The following is a 16,052-nucleotide window of genomic DNA, read 5'->3' as shown; positions in this document are numbered from 1 at the left end:
ATGTTTAAGTCCCATTTAAGTCAATTAAATAATACTTTGACAAAAATTGATTAGTAAAAATTATTTTCCTTATATCTGTGCAATTACATTGTAGTTAGTGGAACTGAATGGATATAATGGATCAAACATGTTAGTTCTATTTGATACTCACAGGGTTTTTAAAAAAAAAAAAAAACAGAAAAATCTGGATTGGATTAAGATAGGAAACATGGAAAATTATTTACTTGAAACTATTTAAAAGCATGATGTGCAGACTCAGTTTCTTCAGTTCAGTACTCAAAAAGCTTCCTATGCCATATATCACACAGCACATCATCCTTTGGCTGCTTCCACATAATGAAAAATGTAATAGTGTATTCCTTAAATGTTTTTAAAACGGCTTTACAAAAGCAATCATCTTTTTCTTTTTAATTCAGTATGACTATTTAATCTTGCAAAGCAAAATTTGTTCCATTTCTTCTTAGGAAAGCTGGCAAAACAGCATATTGTTCTGGCAGACAGCCACCATAAACGTCATAGAAGGACTCACTGAGCTGCTTAAAGGGACACACCATCCTGGATAACAGATTTGAAAATCACGGTAAATGTAAAACAATAAAAAATTTCTGTAAGAGAAATCAATTTTGAAAACAAGCAACACCATGGTAAAGTATCCTTTAAAGAAGACAGGGGGTCCCTCCAGTGATATTCCATGGCTCCAAGCCAAAACAAATGCTGTAGTAATGTACCAGCCAGAGTGAAAGATATGCCACAAGTTTGCCTTGAAGTTGTGATTAGACTGTTTAGATATTTTTAAAAAACAAATGAACTTAAGGCCTAAAGTATAAAGCATGACTTATTAAGCATAATTAGTTTTTAGTCAATCACAAAATTTCCATTTGGGTAGTATGTTAGTAAGAACTTTGTTTATCTCATCTACCCATGACATCAATTTCAGTTTTTCAGCACTGCAAGGATTTTCTATTGAAATATTTAGAAACTAACAAAGATTAAAAGAAATGCATCACTCTTGCAAACAGAAAACAGGAAAAGCAGCTAAGAACATACTGAAAGTATCTCTAAAGTAAAGTAAGGACCTAATTCTCTATTGCTTAAGCTCATCAATGGGAGTTTGGGTGCACAAGGAATTCAGGATTCGGCCTTTTGTGAAGATTTTGTATGGTATATAGAGACTACTTTTACATAGCTTTCTAGCAAAGGAGAAAACAAGGTCTGCCTTTTATTTATAAACAAGCTATACAGGCTCCTGATGGCAATCCAACATTAGATTAACAGAGTACTAAATTAGGTAACCAATATTGTCCCCACACAATAGGCTCCTATAGTTTTTACTGAGACCATAAAGCTTCTTAGAAAAACAAATGGCTCTTTCCTTTTTGAAAAACCCTCTTTGTTTGTAATGGTATCTGTCCAGAAGAAGCTAGAGAAATCAATCACGCCAAGAAAAAATAATCTCCACGCTACATAAGAAAATAACCAGAGTGATAAGAAGACTACAAAATACAATAATTTGGTTCTTATTCTTTTAGATAATTAAAATATTATTAACATGAAAAATCACTAGTTCCAATACAACATACCAAGAATTTATGTCAATCCATTCACTTTTCTCCCATCCGAGAAACTAGAGGAAATCTTGGGAATCACATTAAATAAATATCATACTAAACAGTGAGAAACACTGGAGGAGATAAATGCAATGCACAAAGTGACAGACAGAAAGAATGTTTTCTGGATAGAAAACAGTCACAGTCATAATTAAACAGACAAAAAGCCTAAGGACCATTTTTATAGCGGGGCTTGTGCATCAGTTAGCTGCCTATGTCCTCCATATGAAGTTATCCTAAATTAGTGTTCCAGTGACTGTGAATCTCCACTATTTAAATTTCCTTCCAAAAACATTTATTTTGCATTTTAAACTTTATGGATCCAACAACCACTTTCACTAGTTTACTGCAAATGTATACCTTAATTTTCCCCCCAAATGCATTTTTTTTCTTTCCCTGCACAAACAAATCCATGCAGCCTGCCTCCGCACAGGCACACGTGAAACAGACGAGCCTGGAAGAGATAGGGAATGGAGGAACTTGACACATCTGCCATTGCACTTCACACAGGAAATGTATACATCCAAGCCTGCAGTTCCAGGTTACTTCATACCATAAGAAACAGTTTCATCAACATATTTAAAAAAACTGAGAAAAGCAATGCAGCTATTTAACCCTCTGCCTATGATGAAGGGCTGACACTTAGAGAATATTCATCAAATAGGCTCATTTAGAGTTTAAAAAAAAATCTCCAACAGCTTGTGTACCAAAAAAAAAAAAAAACCAAACCAAAAAACGGAAGCGCATCGTAATAATGAGCAGAACAGCCGCGGAGGCGAACCAAAGCAGCTCATTCTCCATCCACCTTTCTACCTGCTACACCAGCAGAGATGGGATGGGAACCCAGCAAATGATCAGCAGCAGCAGGCGACTCCGCCTCCGAGAAGCGCAGCGAGCAGGGTGCACGCACCCCAACCCCCTACCTCGCACACACACACACACTGCAGCCCCCTTTCAACTTACCACCAGCGGCGTCTGCAGGCGGGATCCTGGGGAGGGGGAGCGCCAGCCAAACTGCACGTTGAGGACGAGGATTCCTGCAGGGCCCCTCCTTGTCCGCGGACCGGCACCTCCCTCCCCTCCAGCAGCCTCCGGGTCTGGGAAGGGGGCGGACTGCAGCGAGGCGAGGCTGCGGGAGTCATGCAGTCCTTGCAGCAGGCGGCTGCTGCCGCCTAACCTGCCACTTCCCTCCCCGCCGCAGCCGGCTCAATCCCCCCGTCTCCCGCCGCGCCGAGCCCCGGCACCTTGTCTTTCCAACACAACAACAACGGGGCTAATGAGCGGTCCTGGGGGCTGGCCCGGCCCCTCCTCTCCCCGCCCCCCACCTCCTCAGAGGGTTGAGTCAGCAGCTGCCCTGGGGAGCCCCGCGGTGCCCTCTGCAGCGCTGTCTATGGGCGCCGGCCGGCCGGCCGGGAGCCGGGTGCCTGACTCCCGAGCTCTCCCCGCCGCAGCACAGCCCAGGGCTGGCCCGTCCATGGGGGGGGGTGTCACTCCCGCCAGCCGCGCTTCCCCCGCGGGCGGGAAGAACGCCACAGCCGCCCCGTCTGCCCTGCCAGCTGCTGCCCGGGCACGGCGGGGCCTCGGGGCCCCTCCGCCTCAGAGCCTGGCAAGGTGCTGGGAGGAATTGTGGGTAGCTCCAGCTGCTTGTTCCCCGCTCTCCCCTGCAGCGGGCTCCGTCGTGGCAGCCTGGCCGTCGGTCCCGGGCACTGGGCACTCCCCGCTGCAGATGGGTCCCTCAATGCGCCGTGCTGCAGGGGGTCCCTCATCAGGAGTCCCAGAGGCCTCAGTCCCTTTCTAGCCCCCCTCCTGGGGAGGGGGGTGGCTTCAAAAGGACCAGTGGGGAGAACAGCAGTCATCATAACTCACCTGCCACTGGTCTGCAAGTTAACCAGTCTCAGAAGCTGACACTTGCCAAGTGATTATACCCCAAAGGAGGCTTTTCTCTCCCCCCCCCCCACGTGAGCATGATAATAATGAGCCATAACTATGAAACCACCATTGCACATTTAGCAAGCACTTTAGCAACCATTTGGGGCTGGCCCCCTCTTTTTTGTTCAGTGTATAGCAGGACCCTGGTGCAGGGCTAGTTTCCCACAGAATTTCAGAAGGCAAGGTAATGCAGGGGCTCCTTTTTTATATTAGCTTAAGGGAAAGCATCTGTTTACAAAAATCAGGTTTCTGTATGAAAGGTTTTACCTACAGTTGTTACTACCAGTAACACCTATCCTCCATATCAATTAAAGAGGATCATCTCTATTTTTCTTCCAATTGGTTTACTTTGTGTATTTAACAGCACTGAAGGTATAGCCACTTTCACTGTTTCCCTTTTTAGTCATTTTCCCCTGTTCTTTGTAGTGGTCTTTCACACTGCACTACAGGAGAGAAAAATATTTTTAAATAGGAAAATGTGATTCTAAACCCATACAAATTTCCAGAGTAATACCTACAAATATTTTAACCTTTCAAAATAATTGATTTTTATATTTCAAATTGAAAGCTTTTACTGTTTGTGAAGGGTTGCTGAGGTAGTAAGAATAAGTATGATTGTTTTCTGGATGTGTACCATCCAATGACAGTGTGGTTACAGGGTGGGAATTTTGTCTAGTGGATGATGGAACAGGTCTGTGGGTTAGAGCTTCTGTTCTGAGTTCTATTGTCAGCTCAATGACTGATTCACTTTGTGACCCTGAGCAAGTCATTTAACTTCTCTATAGCTTGGTTTCCCCATTTATAAAATAGGTATTACAATAGCTACTTATCTCACAGAAATATTGAGAGGCTTAAATATTTGTAAAGCACTTCTAGATCCTCAGGTGAATGGTGTTATAGAAACACTAAATATTATTTTATCATAAAACTACAGCAAGTACATGAAAAATAGTGAACTCTGAAATTAAGTCTTAGTCCTGTCTAACTCACACTCCCTGGTACTTTTCATAAAGGAATTGCCAAAATGTCTCTTTTCCCTGTGCAGCGGGCTATGGGACAATTGACCATCTCCTTACACTATAAAGGTGACTGCACTTCAGTGTCTATGGTACGGTACTGTGCTTGTGTATTAAAGTTAAACATATTACATGTCTTAGATAGACAAAAAGATCTGCTGGCTTCCTCCATTAGAAGTCAGTCCTCTCTTTCTTCTGTTCCTGACTGAGAAATCCTACCTTTCTCAACACCTCTTCATCATTTTGATTATCCAGTTTAAGCCATCTTCCTCTTCCACCTAGTCTCTCCTGCTTGAGTCCTTCCTCTCCTAGCCTGCCCACCCAGCTGGGATCTTGTTAACTTCTTTTAAAAGAAAATGGGCAGGAGCTCTTGCTCTCCATCTTTCCTCCTGACCTCCTCAGATTTTGCTCTCTGAACCCTGTGTCCTACTCTGAGATCTCTAATCTTCTATCCACTTCAAACCATTTGATTGTCAATCTGAACCTATTTCCTTATACCTGCTAGTCTCCATTTTTACACACACACACACACACCCATTCATTTCCGGTCTCTTATGAATCACTCTCTTTTCTTCCCATATATATTCAAACATGCCATTTCTCCTCTCCCAAAGACAGTCAACCTCAAACCCAATTCTTTATCACCCACATCTCCTTCCTTCTCTTGATCTCAAAGCTTCTTGATGGGCCTGCCTGGCCCTAGTGCCTGTGTTATTCTCTCTGTCTACGCAGAGTATATGGTAATACATGCTTTACATAGTAATTGTACAGTCAGGAATTCAGATGCTGTCATTTGGGTGTCCTCTTGTAGGACCACATGCTTACATTCCAAGGCCCTGTTCCTGGACTGTGATGCAAACAAGCAGACCTCTGCATCTGTGGGGAGGTATATTAACAATGGGGCTCTACACAGTGGCAAGGTTCTGACCACATGCATCAAATTGCAGGATTAGGACCCAAAATTTAACTAACAATACCGGCTACAAAATTAGTTTGTTTTACAGACTTATTACTATAGGATTCAATTTCTGGGCATTACTACATGACAGCATCTCATGCCTTGATTTTCTTTGATGTTGCACACAGTTGAAACATTGCCTACAAAACAGACAAAGGGCAAAACAGCTCAGACTGTTTTATTAAAATGGTATGTTAGTTGAAATGGCAAGTGATCTTACCATACTGGTAACTAAACTGCTAATTAGGACAAGTCACTCAGTTCCTTTGGATTGTATTAAAAGCACAGCTAGTGATTTAGTCGAGCAAAAAAAATAACCTGGCAATGACAGATTAAATGAATGTATTTTAAAGTAATAGATTCTGTGCAGGCTATAATCCACTCCTGGTGTCCTGAGTGAAATCCTCTCTATTGAAATCAATGACAAAGCTCCCATTGACTTAAAAAGAGCTAGGATTTCACCCTCAGTATGTGGCCCATCTGTATGCTACCACAGAGTGCTGCTGATGTTGGCATTTGTGACTAAATTCCAAACTAAGTCAAGTTATGAAAGCCAAGAAAGTTCCCGCGTCTGCGGCATGTATAATTTTTTTACTTTATTTATTTATTTATTTATTTTACTAACCACCAGTTATGTTTTCTACGTATTGTGTGTGTGTTGGCACTGAATGTTACTCTGTAATTTGAGCATTCTTAGTATGTGAATGAGCAGTCTAATGCAAACTTGCCATTGGCTCTTAGGAGCTGAAGGTTGTCATGTACTGGTATATCATTCAAAATGATAATTTTCCCTAGGCTTGCAATAAGAGCTCAGACTTGAATTATGACCACATCACCGTTATTTGGGCATTCTTAAACATATCCATCTCTCAGATACTATTTATGACTAGTGACAGTACTATGATGACTTCTCTCTCTTTTGGTTTTGTTAAGGAAGGAAAAAATATGGAATGCTATGACTCATAACGTTTTTATAATTTCTTGTGCTTTGTTTATGGTTGTTGTGATTTTTTAAAATCAAAAGGAGAAATATAGGAGATGAAAAGTGTTAGCTAATGAATTATTCCCACTGAATTAACAAACAGAGCCCTTTGACTGACACTAGTGCACACTGTTTAAACTAAGACTTCTGATTTATCACATTCAAATACCACATAAATCACATACTGGATTTTTATGCTTCACTCACTCAAAATAGATTTTGAGAATGTCCTTTATACTATACTGGGAAAATTCTATTTGCAGTGGGCAATAAACTTTAGTGCACATGAATCTTTAAAATCCTCTTGATTTCTCCTGAATATACATGGTAGCAATAACAAAAAAAGTACTGCAAAAAGCATTTGTAGAAACCAAGCATTATATTTCTCTCTCTGCTTTTGGTAGTCACAATCCTATAGGATTCCTAAATATACTTCTAAATTCACATCACAAATATATGGTAATAGCATGTACTGATTTTTCTATTAAACTTCTCCTACCTTGTTTGGTATTTCTTAGGACTGCTTGCTGTTCTTACTCAGTGTGATTTCAGTTGCTGGAGAGGTATGGCTGTGTGTTTGTCTTAAAATATGAAGCCATTTCAGAGAGATTCCCCTACCCCTGCCCCCACCCCGGTCTTTCTGCTAAGTGACTACTTTACTCCCTCTAAAGACATCATGCAAAGAGGAACAGAGGGTATATATCCCACAACTTTTCAGAACCATGTCTGGAGCACCTTCAGCATTGATATCCTCTCTAAAACCAGGGATAGAGAAAGGTGGCCTATTGCTCCAGATCAAACACTTACCCTCTCTCCCACTCAATTGTTTCTTTCTTATGTGTCACTCCCCACCTCACCTTTGCTGGAAAAGGCACCAGTCCTCCAATTACTTATGCAGAGGACTAACTTCACTCATGTGAGTATTCTCATTGTGTTCTGATCATGCTGGTACTACTTGCAATTACTGGGACAGATGGATCTAAGCTCCCCACTCCACTTAGAGGGAAGAGCTGCTCTACCCAGATCACAAGAGAGTACTGGGGACAACAAATTAAAAAAAAAAACAGGGATGGGAGCAAAGGTTCAAGGTTAAAAATCAGGAAATCAGAGGGGGACACTGAACAGAGAACCTCCAACAGGCAGCACCTACTGCTGCTCAAAAGGTGTTTATGGAGTTAGTGGACACTGCCCAAAGAAACTCCTTTAGGAGGTGGGATCAAATGAAAGACCGGAAATAGCCACCTCTCCCCCCAGTCGCAGAGTATCCCCACATCCACCTTCTTCCTCCTGGTATGATGGATGGTCATCTTGGCCAACACCAGGATGAAGCTGATGAGGTGATCTCGCAACTTTGATGCCATTGATGGGGTGTGTGTGAATTAGGATATGCGGGTAGAAGTGCAGACAGAACCTCAGTAAGAGGTTCTGGAGGAGTCAGAAGAGGAGCTGGAACCTGATGCACCCTACACAGATGTGCGCCAGGGTCTCCCTCTCATCGCAGGAAGAGCAAGTGTCAGAAGTTTGCTGGTGTTCCTAGGGGTATGATGGCTCTCTGTAAACCAGACCTGCAGCACTTTAGAGATCTTGAGCTTTCTGCCACATCTAAAATGCATGCTGGGGAACCTCTGAGCTGAGAAGTTATTTTCTGTGGATCTTATGGTCCCCGAGATTAAGATTATGATGTATCTCAGGCACAAAACTCTTATTCGCTGGATGTTATAGAAAACCATACTAGCCCCACAAGGAATCTGAGACCTGAAAAATAGATAAAGTAGAACCACAATACTGAAACTATTAGCAGATAATTGCTACATATTCTTAGGCCAAGGATTCAGCAGAGGAAAAAAACAATTTTAAATTATCCCACAAAATTATTTAAAACCAACCAAATCTAATAACAAATGGTAAGGTGATTTGTAAATTTTTTTTTACCCAAAATGAATGGTTAAAACTCAACCTTTTTCTGATTTCATATTGGCTGGATTCCATGAATCCCTTTGTCACCATTCTTTAATGGATCATAGGTCTCACTTCACTGTCCTGAAGGTACTATATGTGATAAGAAAATTACAAAATAAGGTCATAAAGATGTGTATTAGAAAGGCAATGCAAAGATAATGTAGCTGTGTATGTGGTTAAGATAACTGAAGAGAGTTTCTAATTTAAAATAATTGATTAGCCAGCATTAATATTAATAAGTTACAAGCACAGGGTCAGGCAAGATTTTTTCTGATTTCCATACCCTACAATAGCACTAAAAGTATTTAAATATAAATAAATATAGCAAAAATGAGAGAAAGTAAAATGGAACTCTAATACCTTCTCTTCCCATTCTCTTCTCTTTGGTTATTTCCTATAGCGGAATCTAGCACAGATAAAAGATAAATTGGCAAAACAAGATCTCCATCTAGCCATAAGTGTAATAAGCAAGAGAGAGCTGGGAGGAGTAATGGCCTACAGGGAGATATCATCCCTAAGCAACAGGCAAAAGTGTTGAATCCAGTTGTATTACCAGGAGAAGACATACTCATTAGACTACAGAATTATTTCTTACATTTCATGGGAGTGGCCAGAGATAAATGCCCAAAATGAGAGTTTCTGTATTATGACTCGTATAAAAATGGGTAAAAGTATAAAATAGAGACATATTCACATGATGTAGAAATGACATGTTTCACAATACTTCTGGAAAGATTATTGTGCAGAAGGTGAAAGCAATGACTGAAAGAACAATCACTCTAGATGCCAAAAGCTGCAGGCCACATTCTCTGTCCTAGCCTGCCCTGTTTGTGTTGCACAGAGAACATAATGGGAGTGGAAACCACCTGCAATTTCCCAGCTGGGGATTTTTCTGACATAAGGGAATTCTCAGTGGGCATATAGTTGTCATAGCCAGTTCTTACAGCACACATACACCTCTTCAATTACAGCAGAAGGGGCAAAAAGGGGGAATGGCTGGAGCCTACTGCACTCCAGGCAATCTCTGGTAGGTAAATGATCCCTTGGGAACTGTTACCATGTGTTAGACAGTTACTTTGTTGGGGCAGGCACATATCCAGCCAGAGAATCAGGGAGCTTAACAGATAGCCCTGCACCCCTCTTCTGTGCCAAGCAGAAATTCAGTGCACCAAACCATCTGGGCTAGTCCGTTTGGGGCTTGAATCTGCAGGCCTTACTCTGACAAAGCTCCCATCTTAAATCAGTGTTTTACCAGAATGTGCCTTGCAGGGATTGGACCAGATGAATTTTGGTAAATTTAACAAACAAAAAATCTGACCTCAGTTTAGAGAATAAATAAAGCAATTTTAAATAATAATAATAAAAAACTAAATGCATCCTCCTAACAAAAGAATTGTAATTCCTGGTTATAGCAAATATAATGTATTACAGTACCTAGTGCTTCTAAAGAAGCAAACTGAAATGTGAATGAAGATCACCAAGTGTAGGTTAAAGGTGAGATGACCAAAAGTAATTGTCAATTCTTCTTCGTGCCTGCAGAGATAAATTTTAGAGCTTTACCCATAGGCAATGGATGTAGAGTTAGCTCCCACAAACATTTCATCTAAATTTGACTGTAACCATCTTTGTATGTATTTTCTATTTGACAGTAAAAGTGTAGGTCAAATCTGCAAAAGAAAGCTATTTTGTGCAATTTCAGTAGTAATGCATTCTGGGTAGCCTGTGGTGTAGAGATGTGTTAAAGCAGTGGTTCTCAACCAGGAGTTTGTGTACCCCTGGGAGTACACAGAGGTCTTCCAGGGTATACATCAACTCATCTAGATATTTGGCCTAGAAATACAGGTGTGTTATCTCCAGAGAACAAACAAATCCTAGAATGCTTATTTAGACCCCCTAGTTACATTACTTTACACTTCTCTAGACAATGAACAATGGTGAGATGTAGGCCAAATATGTAATTCAATTGATTGCCAACCTGGCCTTTTGATTGACAAACTCCAGTCTAACACTTTAGGAGCTGCACCCTTCCCACAGTAGCAGCAGTTGCCATGTAGGAAAGGCTTTTTAAACATTACATTTGTAACTAAATAAATAGCATGCATTAAGTGAGCGGGCTATGCCGTAAGTTATATAAAGAAAACAGTTATTTCCCTGGCATTTAGGCATAAGGTTATTTTAATGATGTTAATTCTATTTAAAGGTAGCATGGGGTTGATAATGGAATGAACAGAATTGAGAAATGCCACCCAGGCCAAAAGAAAAATGAGAAACCTCACACTGCACATGGAACCTTCTATTCAAGAGATGCTTGCGCCTCAATGTTCCTGTCAAACGGTAATGTGCTTATTCATTTCACACAGAACCATTAGCAACAGAAATTCAACCAAGCTATGCAAGAGAGCTGCCAAACATTGTAATGGCATTTATACTGCATAAGGAAAATAAACAATGCCAGAAAAATAAACCCATTCCATCAAAGAACCCTGAAGATTAACCAAATAAGCATTCTTCCTGTGAGGGGTCCAGCTAATCCTTTTTTAAGTTCTGGTAGAAGCAGTTACAGTACATGATCTTCACCCATAGTATTATATTTAGCCAGGAAGCGCATTTCAGCATAGCTGGTTGGTTTCAGGAAAGAAGTGTGTATCTATAAATCAATACGGATGCCTAAAACACAAGCGCTGAAAATGTCATTTAGAATGGTGAAAATGGCTAGGGAACAACAGCACCTGCAACAGGATCGTGTGGGGCAATAGCTCTGCCAATCTTTGCATTCAATTTGCAGTGAGAGGGCTCTCCTCTGATGACTGCATACCTCAGAAGTGTTGACAGCCCTATCCTCAGTGGAAGGGACCTTCAAAGAGACAGTGACCATTTCACCACTTGCTCAGAGTTGTCCCCATAATCACAACCGGCAAGATCACAATGGTGGGAGGAACCCTCTGGCTATCCTGAGTATGATCTCATTCACCTTCCCCCATTTCTGCTCAAAACAAAAAGGAGGAGCATGAGATATGATGTGTGCAACCTGTCTCTGTTATGATTTATGTCCCATATAGTGTACCTCTAAATGGAGAGAGTCCTACCTTACAGCAAAGGCAGCCATTATGTGTTCAAACACAGCATACTATAGGCCAACCACAGATTGTGTGCTGTCTCATGGATGGTTTGCTTTAGTACTTTCTTGTTTTGTTGCTCTCTTAATGTCAAATAAAGGTCGTCCTGATTGACCGTATTATATGGTTGCTTTTGGGGGAGACGGGGGACCCAACAACAACGTGACATCACTATTTTGTAGTGCAGAGCTCCAAGCTGTAAAAACAGCAAGATACCTAAGAATGTTACACCCTGCCTCCTCTCCTTCTAGTATGTACCTGTCTACAGTTCCTGAACAAAAGGTAGTAAATGGTATTAGGGGTGGATGAAAAACTGCCTTATTAGCAGATTTATCAGGGAATTCCACTGTGCCCTGAAAAGATAAAGCAAATGATGGTGGAGACAGCACATATCAATTAATACAACTTTCTTTTCTTGTGTTGTGGACTGGGCTAATTATTACAAGAATGAACAGTGGTGTACAAAAACATTGGAAAATCTCAGAAAAAAACCACTATCCCAGATGGATAGTCCTTGGGAGAACAGAAAGGCTGAGTACAGGAAGAAACCTCACCAGTGTCAAGAATATTAGATAAATCTACCACATAAAACATCTTCATACGGACAAAAAGAACAAACAACTTCTCTAAAAAAAACCCCTGACATTCATTTAAAGAATGAAGGAATTCACAATATAGTATGCAGGAATGAATGGCCAAATTTTGCCAAGCCTCCATGGGATCAGAAATGCTCAGCACCTAAGACTGACCCCTAAATGAGCTACCAAGAATTTGTTACAAGTAGAGCACTCTTTCTCGTAATCTATTCTAGTGATGAAATGGGTCACCAATGCAGAGGAAGGACACACTGCTGTGTGCTACAGTAACTCATATTTATGTAACTTGCATGACAGGCTAAACTGGAGACAAGTGTTGAGGCCTTGCAAGTGCTTTTACACATTTAAAATTCAAATGTGGCAAAAAAAAAAAAAATGGAAGAATTGATAACACCACCACCTACAACTCAGTGTAGATCAGGGGTTCTCAAACTGGGGGTCATGACCCCTCAGGGGGTCGCAAGGTTATTACATGGGGGGGTCGCGAGCTGTCAGCCTCTATCTCCAAACTCTGCTTCGCCTCCAGCATTTATAATAGTGTTAAATATATTTAAAAAAAGTGGTTTTAATTAATATGGGGCGGGTCGCACTCATAGGTTTGGTCTGTGAAAGGGGTCACCAACACTAAAGTTTGAGAACCACTGGTTGTAGACAGTGGTGGATTAGCCACTGGGCACATAGGGCCTATGCCTCTGGGCCCCAGCCAACTGGGGGGGGGGGCCCTGAAAAAATCCACAGGCAAGGCGAGGAAAGGCCCCGTGCCCCAACCCTGCTCCACAGCAGCCCCCAGGTGGGGGAAACCCCCTATGCAGATCCCATCCCTGGAGGAAGCCTAGGGACAGGGGAAGTCATCCCTCCCAGTGCCTACTGACCCCATCCCCAGCAGAAGCCGTGGTACAGAGCAATCCCCCCCACCAGTGCCCTCCACCAATCCCCAGCAGAAGCCACAGGGCAGCAGGGGAAGCCCCTGCGATTGACTCTGCTCTCCAGCAGAAGCAGCTGGTGGAGCAGGAGAATTCTCAGTGTCCTAGCCCTGGTCCCCCATAGAAGCCTGGGGGGTGGCGAGGGAAGCCCCAGCACCGGGACCTCCACTGTGACCCTGGGACTGGAGGAGCTCTCGCTCCCTGGGGCTGTGGCGCTTCTCCGGTCTTGGGGCCACGGAGGGGGACAAAGGGAGGCAGAATGGAGGTAAAAGGGTTGCGGGGCTGCAGTGGGGGGTGGGATGGGGGGAACCCTGGGTGGAACAGGGACAGGCCCGAGGAAGGGGTAGCAAGAGGTGAGGCTGTGGGTGGGGCCACCGGTAGAAGGGGTGGAATGGGGCGGGGCCACAGGTGGAAAGAGTGGGAAGGGGCTTCCCCATTTGCTCTGGCCCAAGGCCCAGGAAACCTTACTCAACCTCTGAGTGCAGACTTTCAAAGAATCATTACACCATTACAACAAGAAGTACAGTGGAGCAGATAAAACTTCTAGGAGCATTTACAGCTGCCAATGTTCTGCTATGGAGGTGTGAGGATTCTAATGATATTTGGAGTCACAGTTAAACATATCAAGGTCATTCCTACACTGGCACACTTGGATCAAGAATACTTGTCAGACTTCAGCTATATTCACAGGAGCGTAGCAAGGAAATACCTAAAATAAAAAAAATCTGTAAAAAAAATAATTGGGTTAGAATGTGATTACATAACAGGAATACAAGATTACAATGCGGTAAACATTCCAGCTGTCCCTTTAGGGGACCATTCTGGAGCCAAAAGGAAGCTGCCACAAGCTGTTAAAAATCTCTGTTCAGCACTTTAAAACTGCATAATGAAAAAGAAAGAAAATCTCATATGGCTACATCATAAATTTCAGGTCTCTCTCAAGTAATTCAGATCTGGGTGCTCCAACAGAAGCTGATTGTTTCCAGGGTAATTACAGTAAGAGGAGAGCAATAAGTACACTCTACTTGATCCTGAATTCCTTATTCAGGCAAAACTATGGAAAATAGGAGATTTTTCTCTATAAAGACATCCAGTATAAGCCTTTGCCTTCACTGACGCCATTTTTACAGCTTGGTAAGGTACCTAACATGTGAGTGATCACACTGTAAAATTCTAAGTGGCGACAAAGCTACCACATGATAGCTAGATGAGGGGATCAGCACTATATCCCCACCTGAGGTTAGCCTCACCTAGGTTACTTCACAGTAAAACTTAAGTCCCTTGTCTCCACTATATTTAGCTAACACACATTAGTTATCCCTTGGTAAAAACATACTTTTTTTTTTTTGGTCAGTGAAGACATTTAGTCCCACTATCTTTAACTTATTCTCTAGAGGAACTTCAAAAGATTAAGATTTCACATAGTAAATCATGTATTTTATCCCAGCAGTAGTATTAAAGAGTTTGCAACTTTGCTCACACAGGACTTTTTTCCACAGGAGTTCCCTTGAATAAAGTGTACCTAGTACTCGCCTCTCACTAGAGAAACTATCAAGAGCAGAACTGCGTGCAACTTGGATTTAAATTTTGACAAGCTAAGCACAGATTACGGACATTACAACACTACCTACAATTATAGGGCCAGACTGACTGGGCCCTGTTCTTGGAATATATAGGCTTAATTCTCCATTGCCTAGCAACATGCTTCCCTCCCATTTGGAGTGGAGAACCAAGCCTGAATATGGTAGGTGTCTCATCGTTAGAGATTTTTAAAGCTAAATTGGACAAAGTACAGGAACTATGCTGTAGGGAACAATCCTGAACAGGCCCAGAGATGGTCTACATGACAAAAGTCTTTTTTATCTCTAACGTCATTGATTCTGTTAACACAGTGCACATGACTAAACAATGCACATTGCAGGCTTTTGATCATGCGAGTCTGGCAATGTGAGCAAGCTGGTTATTATGGTGAGGTCACTATTCATAGCTTATCATTTGAGAAAAACTATTTCATGAAGTAGTAGAAAAAAATGGAAAAGTCTGTTCTAATCAAACTAGAATGACAATCTTTGTTCCCACCTTATGCACCCTATTAGGCTCACTGATGTGATTTCATTTAATTCCTTAGTGAAGAAGCTGAAAGCAGCAAGTGGAAAGAGAACAAGTAATAAATAATTTGGTATTGCTGGTTAATTCATGCTACTTTATCTCCCCCCTTCAAAGGTATCATCTGAATAACTCCAGTAAAGTGCTGATATATCTCTACAAAAAGTATCATCTGATATTTGATATTTCTATGAGTAAAACTATTAAAATGTGCTCACTGAAGCTCTATACCATGAGTCCTCATCCAGCTGGCCAGAAGAAAAGGGGTTGTTGTCCCTTTAAGGAGTCCCCTTTCAATGAAGAGGTAATAGAGGGGAAAACTGTATGCAGACAGAGTAGGGAAGTGCGGGAGGGGTGGCACTGCCCTTCCTTCTGACTGGAAGAGTGTGTGAGGAGGTGGTATTTATACCCCATGCAGCCCTGGAGAAGCTCTTTTTTATCTGGATCAGGCTGCAGCACCCACCCATAAAATTTGCAAGAGAACAAGGCTTCACCACCTGCTGTGGGAATTTTGCTAATTGCCCTCTTTTCCTTTGGAGCTGGGAAGGAATTTTCCCCTCTCTACCACATAGGCTGAGGTAGGATGGGCTAGAGTGGGTTTCCACCTTCCCCACAGCAGGTTTCAAGCCTGGTGGGATGGGGTGGAGGAGCTAGGTTATAATGTCACAACTCAGTACATAAATCTTGTGTCAGATGTCCAGTGCAGGTACAATGGATTGGAAAAGACATTGAAAGAAAGCACTCTTAAGGGAGCTGAGGAAGGTGTTTTGGGCTCCTACATCTGGTACAGCACACACCAAAGAGCTGACACCCATCTTTTTCTAACCCCCTTTATCCCTCATGTGAAGGAAAAGTAGGAG

The 16,052-nt window shown here is 42.1% G+C and overlaps 1 protein-coding gene across 6 annotated transcripts in view; it reads right to left on the bottom strand.

The window, feature by feature from the left end:
* HECW2 (HECT, C2 and WW domain containing E3 ubiquitin protein ligase 2) overlaps positions 1-3,399 on the bottom strand; it is a 246,969-nt gene extending 243,570 nt beyond the window's left edge. For 4 of the 6 annotated variants that reach the window (XR_005586030.1, XR_005586029.1, XM_039493848.1 and 1 more), the window contains exon 1: positions 2,571-3,399. The gene's annotated coding sequence lies outside the window, so the exon portion shown is untranslated. Of the gene's footprint in view, positions 1-1,967; positions 2,173-2,570 lie in introns of those variants that run through there. The other 2 variants (XM_039493852.1, XM_039493851.1) reach the window with 2 other exon arrangements.
* Positions 3,400-16,052: the final 12,653 nt, after the last annotated feature.

The sequence above is a fragment of the Mauremys reevesii genome, linkage group 11 (genome assembly GCF_016161935.1).
Source record: "Mauremys reevesii isolate NIE-2019 linkage group 11, ASM1616193v1, whole genome shotgun sequence".
Classification (NCBI taxonomy): Eukaryota; Metazoa; Chordata; order Testudines; family Geoemydidae; genus Mauremys; species Mauremys reevesii.
Note: the sequence above shows the minus strand (reverse complement) of the source record. Positions and strands in the feature narration are given on the sequence as shown.